Source organism: Priapulus caudatus, unplaced genomic scaffold, assembly GCF_000485595.1.
Source record: "Priapulus caudatus unplaced genomic scaffold, Priapulus_caudatus-5.0.1 Scaffold1767, whole genome shotgun sequence".
NCBI lineage: Eukaryota > Metazoa > Priapulida > Priapulimorpha > Priapulimorphida > Priapulidae > Priapulus > Priapulus caudatus.
Window position 1 is genome coordinate 5958 of NW_014578828.1, and position 9013 is coordinate 14970.

The following is a 9013-nucleotide window of genomic DNA, read 5'->3' on the forward strand; positions in this document are numbered from 1 at the left end:
ATTTTAACGCGATGTATATATAATATAGAATACGCAGTCTCTTAGGCCGCTACCGTGTGACCCTTGCAGCTAACGGTATATCAGTACTGTTGGTATGTAGTATAAGTATTTTATTTTATAGTGCCACTATAGTTGCATCTATAATGTAGGCAGTGACTTGTCTGGAATTAGCTTAATTGCCCTGTTCCAAACAGTAGAATTTAAGCACAAACATGCACCAATAGCACACAGCATAGAAACCGCGTGCGAAAATTTAGATGTAAAAGGATAACTACCGTTTTTATTAATTTCTATTAAATTGATGGGCTCGACTTAACATATAAGCAACCAACAATTGTTTCTAGGCTATGAATTTCTTCACAAATTTTAAAAGCATAGCATAATTCTCAGTGAATATACTGGTTTATATGCGTTACATGTGCAATCGTCAATGTATAGAATGCAAAATATCATTTAATACAGCTGTTTTTGGCGAGACAGTGCTACTGTGTAATACTAAATATAAGAGAAATGTCAACAATGGTATTACTCAGTGTGATGTATTTATTATAGAGTTTCGTTCTCTCTTAAGATGCAAATGATCTTAAAATCGTAGTAATATATCCGACAGAGAGAAGGACATGGGGAATAAGTGCGGTGAGAGATATACGAAATACCAAATTCTTGCTCAGTTTGAATGACGAGAACCATTTGATTATAAACCCCAATTTTAATGGATTAAGGCGATCTCAGAACTAACAGCCGTAGTCATAAATTTGGGAGAAAATGTTCAAAGGTGTTCCTGGAGAGCTGAGTTGTCCCATCGTACTGCTTACGATGTGACTGTCCCTTCTCGCATGTTTAGGATTAGTTTTAACAGGTTTCTTACGATATGGCTCAGCTAAATCAAGCTATAGACGAATACGTCATTCCTGAACGCGGCTGTCAATAAGCGCAATTTAATGAAATGGCATGAAATGTACTTTGGTTTTTCTAAAATAGCTTGGGTAGCACGTGCTACTTGCGTCGCCTACACCGGTAAGGCCGCCCAACAGATGCGCGATTGTCTGATAACCCCGTACGGCGGGTTATGAGCCAACGCTGCAGTGCCAGCGGAAAGGGCGGAAAACTTTGCGTGTTAACCTAGATCAAATAGCATTATGCTGCCCACGCTTTTCCGTCTCATAGGCAAAACAAACCGGCCGCTTTAGAGCACACCATTCTCTTCCCATGAAATGACTTCTGCTATGCATAACTGTACCGTGTTATAGGAGCATCTAATAGACGATTAAAGATTTTGAGCTGGACACATCATCCTTGGGCTACTGCGCTTCTATGACACGTAGTGCTTGATGCAAACCAAACCCAAACGACTGCCCACCTGGTCATTTAGTGGTCAATTGCTACTATGTACAGATATAATCAAACTATTAATGTGGGTGGCTGGTGGCGATAGCTAATTGCGTTGCATTGGAAACTGATATAACAAACAGAATGTGCAGAAAGCGATACCGACCCTGTCTTGTGGTTAGAAAACTCCCACATAACTAAGAATAAATAAGCCTGTTGAGCTTTGTTGCGTAATTGGAAGGTTAATACCAATTTGGCCTAAAACGTTTATTAATAACTAACGTATGCAAACCTGACTTTATTACTTCGCCAACAATTTAACCACGTAGTGCACTTTAACATGTAGGCCAGCAAGGTAGGCCACGTTTATAACAGACTTATGCCAGAATTCGCCATATAGCACATCCATTATCGTTATGAACCTGTTAATCTATTATGTCGTTGCAACTTGTTACTGNAGTTAATAAAGACAAATTTGTCTTTATTAACTCCTGATACTATCTATATCTACATCATTCTACTATCTATATCTATATCTATATCTATATCTATATACTATCTATACTAGTATCTATATACTTCTTTCGATACCTCCATATAGTGCCAATGGCCCCATATCATGTATGCGAGTTATATTGTAATTCTTATATCGTAATTTGTTTAGCAAAAATCTTTATTTCTGAAGACAAAAAATTAGTTTCAAACAAAAGCAACCAAATATTATAGAAATATTTGTTTCACAATTCGAAACTGTTAATCTTCTTGTAATATGTTAAAATGAACCTGTAAGAACAGTATTATAATTTGCTAAAATACTTATTTAACATAATAAGATTAAAAATTGCCGCCGGCAATCTAATCGCTATGGTCATCTATATCAGTACAATAAAATGTAGTGGACGTTATGTCGGGTGGAAATGGCGGGAAAACGGTGACTTGCAGCAATCATAGATGATCAGACTGTGTACCCAACCTTAGCGGTTCACTGATTTACTGACAATGACAGCTAAGGCGGTACCGCTATAGCGGCTGCGAGCTGGGTATAAATAGCCGTGTATTGCAGGTGTGCACATCATTCGTTAGTAAGACGTTAGAGAACCTTAAAGCTACTATCATGTCTGGAAGAGGAAAGGGAGGAAAGGGACTCGGAAAGGGTGGCGCCAAGCGTCATCGCAAGGTGTTGCGTGACAACATCCAGGGAATCACCAAGCCTGCTATCCGTCGTCTTGCTCGCCGAGGTGGTGTGAAGCGTATCTCTGGCCTCATCTACGAAGAGACCCGTGGCGTCCTGAAAGTGTTCCTCGAGAACGTCATCCGTATGCCGTCAGCTACACCGAGACACGCCAAGAGAGAAGACGCATAACCGCCATGGACGTTGTCTACGTCCTTCTCAACGTCCAGGGGACGTACACTGTACGGCTTTGCGGCTAATCAGCGATACTGAATTATATACATCTGATAACACAATATACGGCCCTTCAGGCCAACCACATTTCTTCCCAGAAATGATCTCTACGTTGCTATATATATTAACTGCCGTATTATATTGTATTCTTATACACGAGTGAATCTAAGCGATGACGCATCAATTATAAATCCCGTGACTCCCGTTTACGGGTGTTCGATCGATGTGAGAAATGTATATCATCACTCTTCAACTGCCCATGACCGGTTGCCTTCATGGTTTTTGATATGATTTTTTAATATACCAATCATCGTAATTTTTACAGACACGAACGATAACAATGCGGATGAAATACATTGTGTGTATGCGTACAAGATTTGTGTTGATATTGGCGGGTATTATGTTAATTACTAATGATAAAGCTAGAATTGTTACATTCGCCGTATCACTCGCAAAAGTGCATCACTAACTCTAACTGAAAAATTGGATGCCCACATTTTTGCGGTGGTGTGTTAACACATCGCAGATCGATGTGTCAACGGAGTATACCTATTAGGACACATCTTTTAGTAAAGCTCAGCAAATTATTATCCACGATCAGGCAAGACATTTTTCGTTCAATAACCCTCTACGTTAAAGCGGTGTATGTTTACAGTAACAATTTGCAGGACATATAAGATTAACAGGTTATATCAGATAATGGATATGCTATATGGCGATTCTGCATAAGTCTGTTACGTGCCTACTTTGCTGCCTACATGTTAAGTGCATATATGTGGGTAGCGTATACGTGGTTGAAAAATTGTTGCGAAGTAATAAAGTCAGGTTTGCATTACGTAGTTATTATAAAAGTTTTGGCCAAATTGGTATTAACCTTCCCATTACGCACACAAAGCTCAATGCTTATTTTTCTTGTTATGTGGGTAGTCAACACAACAGGCGGTATCGCTTCTCACATTCTGTTTGTTATATCAGTTGCCAACGCATTAGGCACGCCACCAGCCACCACATTAATAGTTTGTTATAATCTGTAGCATATACAATAGACGCACTACTGCCAGGTGCAGTCTTGGTTTGTTTTATCAACACTGCGTGTCATAGAAGCGCCGTAGCCCATAGGTGATGTGTCTTGCCTCACCTTTAATCGCGCATTAGATGCCCCAATAACACGGCAGTTATGCATAGCAGAAGTCATTTCATGGAAGAGATGGTGGCTCTAAACGGTCGGGTTGTTTTGCCTATGAGACTGAAAGCGTGGGCACATTAATTGCTATTTGATCTATGTTACACGCAAGTTTTCCCGCCCTTTCCACTGCACTGCCCGTTGCTCATACCCGCCGTATCGTGGGTTATCAACTTATCAGCCATCGCCATCTGTTGGGCGGCTACCGTGTAGGCTACCGGTAGCACGTGCTATCCAAGCTATTTTAGAAAAACCATTTAGTCAGTAAGAAAAAACATTAGAAGTACATTTCATTCCATTTCATTAAATTGCACTTATTGACGGCCGCGTTCATGAATAACTTATTCGTCTCTAGCTTGATTTAGCTGCGCCATATCGTAAGAAACCTGTTAAAACTAATCATAAACATGCGAGAAGCGACAGTCACATCGTAAGCAGTACGAAGGGACAACTCAGCTCTCCAGGAACACCTTTGAGAATTTTCTCCCAAATTTCTTCTTCATCGTATATTTATTTTATTTATTTAGATAATTGGCAAATGAGTTTTAAATTTAAGAATAAAGTTACCAGGGATATATAGACAGAAAATTATGTCAAGCACACTCATCTATATTTTGGTTCTTAACTACGACATTACTCCTAATCGTAACACTAACACATCAGCTGTTTTGGCGAGATGCAGTTACTAATTAGAAGCGAGAATTGAAGAATGGTTTGACGTACTCGGTGCAATAATGTAAATAAAACACATTGCCTAAAATTCGTTTCAAGAGTGATGCAAATCTTGCAGTTTTTTTCTGTTGTGCACAAGCATATCCACTAACAGGCTGTAACTTCTTCACAAAACTTCGTATATATTGCTTTTCCGTGAGTTTGTGCACAGTGGCCTTCGTGTGGTGAGATGGTGAGACGGGAAATTATTGCAAATAAATAGAGAGAAGATAAACAGTGAGACTTCGGCAGTAAGTACGATTCATGTTTATTTGCTATCATTTTAATAATGAAACGGCTCAAGTGCTTGTGGATACAAGAAACCGTTTTCCCGCCGTCTCAATCTAATACGACGCCCCAATACATTTTAACGCGATATATATATAATATAGAATACGCAGTCTTAGGCCGCTACCGTGTGACCCTTGCAGCTAACGGTATATCAGTACTGTAGGTATGTGGTATAAGTATTTTATTTCATAGTGCCACTATAGTCGCATCTATAATGTAGGAATTAGCTTAATTGCCCTGTTCTAAACAGTAAAATTTAAGCACAAACATGCGCCAATAGCACACAGCATAGGAACCGTGTGCGGAAATTTAGATGTAAAAGGATAACTACCGTTTTTATTAATTTCTATTAAATTGATGGGCTCGACTAAACATATAAGCAACCAACAATTGTTTCTAGGCTATGAATTTCTTGACAAATTTTAAAAGCATAGCATAATTCTCAGTCACTATACTGGTTCATATGCTTTGTATGTGCAATCGGCAATGTATAGAATGCAAAATATTATTTAATACAGCTGCTTTTGGCGAGACAGTGCTACTATGTAATACTAAATATAAGAGAAATGTCAACAATTGTATTACTCAGTGTGATGTAAATATTATAGAGTTGCGTTCTCTCTTAAGATGCAAATGATCTTAATAGCGTAGTGATACATCCAACAGTGAGGACATGTGGAATAAGTGCGGTGAGAGATATACGAAATATCAAATTCTTGCTCAGTTTGAATGTCGAGAACCATTTGATTATAATTCCCAATTTTAATGGATTAAACTTAAAGCGATCTCAGAACTAACAGCCGTAGCGTAAGGTTAAATGCAATAATAGATGCAGGTAAAGACGCAGCCACTGCATGGTTGGTGGCATCGGTTTTAATGTCGTTATAGCATTGATGCTGGAAGCAGGTTTGCAAATGTAGTAATCATTTCTGGGAAGAAATGGTGGCCCTGAAAAGGGCCGGTTCGTTTACTGGTACGGCGGTTGACTCTACTTGGAGCTGGTGTACTTTGTGACAGCCTTGGTGCCCTCAGATACTGCGTGCTTAGCCAACTCGCCGGGGAGGATGAGACGGACAGCAGTTTGGATCTCCCTGCTCGAGATAGTTGAGCGCTTGTTGTAAATAAAACACATTGCCTAAAATTCGTTTCAAGAGTGATGCAAATCTTGCAGTTTTTTTCTGTTGTGCACAAGCATATCCACTAACAGGCTGTAACTTCTTCACAAAACTTCGTATATATTGCTTTTCCGTGAGTTTGTGCACAGTGGCCTTCGTGTGGTGAGATGGTGAGACGGGAAATTATTGCAAATAAATAGAGAGAAGATAAACGGTGAGACTTCGGCAGTAAGTACGATTCATGTTTATTTGCTATCATTTTATTATTGAGACGGCTCAAGTGCTTTGTGAGAGGAACTAAAAATAGAGCTGAAAGCTGAAAAAGTGATACCAATTGTTACCTTTTGAGATCCAGTTCATCCGTCCACTTTTGAGTATTACATGTGAGCCATTTCAATAATAAAAATGAGTGTAAATAACCACAATTGTATTTACTACCAAAGTCTTAATAAGTTAATGTGTTCTCTATTGACTAATAATTCCACACAGATGCCAGTAAAATGCTCCTGTGCAACACACAGTCTCACCGCATGCACGCCACTATGCACAAACACATAGAAAGTTAGAGAATTCCTTTTTTATTTAGTTTATTTGTCATCGTTTTATTATTAAAACGGACCCAGTGTCTTGTTCGTGCATACATAATATCGGGAGTGAATAATAATAGATCTATTATTATCCACTCCTGTTATTCACTCCTGATAATATGGCAGCTGTTGGAAATTTGCCAAGATCCTCTGTCCTGGTAAACACGTAGATCTGGTGATAACATCTATACGTTGCTACCTTTTATCTTTATGTATCATACATTGACCTTTACCACTGACAAGGCTGTACATACAAACACGACACTGCCTTAGTTCTACATGCGCAAGTGACAAAATTGGATGCATATTATATAGTGTCATTAAGAACGCACATTTAAATCCTAATCGGGAAGTGAGATGCAATGAACTTCACGAACATTCTATCCAATCAAAGTCCGTACTGAGGCTTACAGGTAAGCTGATGTTTCCAGGTTTCCAAGGTTTTCCACTTTTGCACATGGGAAGCTGTTGTGCATGGTCTGGCTTCTAAGTGTGTATCATCACTGATAATAATAATAATCTTGTGACAACTGCCATTGCCTACCTTTAAGTCGTTCGTCGGTATTCCCCGTTTTGTGAGCACGTTCTGAACCCGTGAGGGTGACGAAATTAAAGCTAGAACCCATACTATGGAGCAGGTCACCTGTAGAATAAAAAATACATGCAAATCTGTAATGACGCAGTGCAGAACACACCATTGTACTACAACAGCCTACTATGACTCATGACTCATCTAATTTTCAACTTATTTACAGCAGAAGCTAAGAAACGTGAAATGGTTTCTCTACTGTAGATAAAGAATTGTTTCATAGTGTTACCATGAACATATATATTCTAATGATCATGAGTATATATATATCAGGAGTATATAATAGTAGAACTATCTTCTATTATATACTCCTGTATATATGTTCATGGTATTATATCAGTAACTATTGGTGCCTTTTAAGCCACAGTTGTGTCAGCAACCTTTTTTAGGGATGTGAAGTCATGGGAGTAAATGCATATTGCAACAGAACAATTATGGACAGTACCAGGCAATAAATTACCAGCTACCTGAACTGAGAAATTTCCATGTTTAATTCAGATATATGCACGTGTAAATTTGTATACGCACACACACGACATTGAATTCTGTAACATAACCTGGGCAGGTAGCTCTCATTCCCCACCTCTGGCTAGGCACAGCTTTTACCTTTATCATGCTGTGAGCCTGTGACACACGTGATTTATGACAGCAGATAAGGTGCTTCCAAATCGTAGTTATTTACTAGCTCGCCTATTATTCGACGAAGCTGCTATAACTTTTCATAAACACTCTACGATGATGTACCATAACTAGAGCCGCAGAGCGACTGGGCTCATCTGAAGTCTGTTGCTACGGTTATGAACGTAACATTTAAGTCGGCGAGAAGACCTTTGTAGGCCAAATGCAGAATGCATGCGTACAGCATCTTTCAGCAACACTTTCTGCATTCTGCATACCTCCCAAATTCCATTGGTTGATACAAATCGCGGCCTGAAACTCCTGTTTTGATGGGCATTGTGACGCCTAACCCTAACGCGTAACCCTAGATTTTTTTTTTTAAATAATTGTTGTAAAAATTATTTGTTGTTATGAAATTGTTTGCTTTAATTGGAAGAAATAGTTAAATGATAAAGATACGACAGCGTAATAATACAAAATCTGCATGAGATCGATAACCAAGACAACTTTTAGCCCGTAATCCTGTGCTGTAGCCGTTGGGCCTATCTCAACATATTGGCTTTCCAGTTATGGATGTGCGCATGAATATGAAACACTGTGACATGCATTTGGCAGTTCAGGAATCCTGGTTAACCCTCTGAGGGATCAAAAGCTTGTCAGAGCACTTACTCTTCGCACGTCAGTCGAAAGCTACATTTCATAGTCTTTAAGTTTCAATAAGTTATAAAAATATGTAGTCAGCCGCTGAAACAAAAAAAGTTTTCACTCTTCATTAGGCCAGTCCTCAGAAAACTGTCTGATATCTGACCTTTCCCCTGCCCTGCTTTGACCTGTGACTCAATTTCGCACTGGTGATGGGTTTTCCAGCCCCTCACACTATAACCACGCAATTATTAGAGCATAGTCAAGCCGTTCATATGTTGTGCCGCAATTCTGCTTTCTCTCTATACTTAAGTTAAGAGGAATGTTCCCTTTTTACACCTCTTGACTTTGACATGTTAACCCCAGCTTCGACATCCCAACTTCGTTTTCGGATTACCCCCATCGCTCCGAGTTTCGAATCGTACTGCCGAGCGTTTGAGATTTTGTCCGCAACCGATGATGGACCACACACGGGACGCACGCACGCCGACCTGACGGACACACGTTCATGCGCATTCTACAAGCTGCCTCCGACTATGGTCA

At 39.4% G+C, this 9013-nt stretch overlaps 1 long non-coding RNA gene across 1 annotated transcript in view; it reads right to left on the reverse strand.

Annotated features, from left to right (window-relative positions):
- Nucleotides 1–2465: 2465 nt before the first annotated feature.
- The window catches only part of LOC106817557, a 12521-nt gene continuing 5973 nt past the window's right edge, over nt 2466–9013 (reverse strand). The window contains exons 2-3 of the long non-coding RNA XR_001395074.1: nt 7166–7264; nt 2466–2657 (exon numbers count right to left, since the gene is read on the reverse strand). This is a non-coding gene — a long non-coding RNA (uncharacterized LOC106817557). The remainder of the gene's footprint in view (nt 2658–7165; nt 7265–9013) is intronic.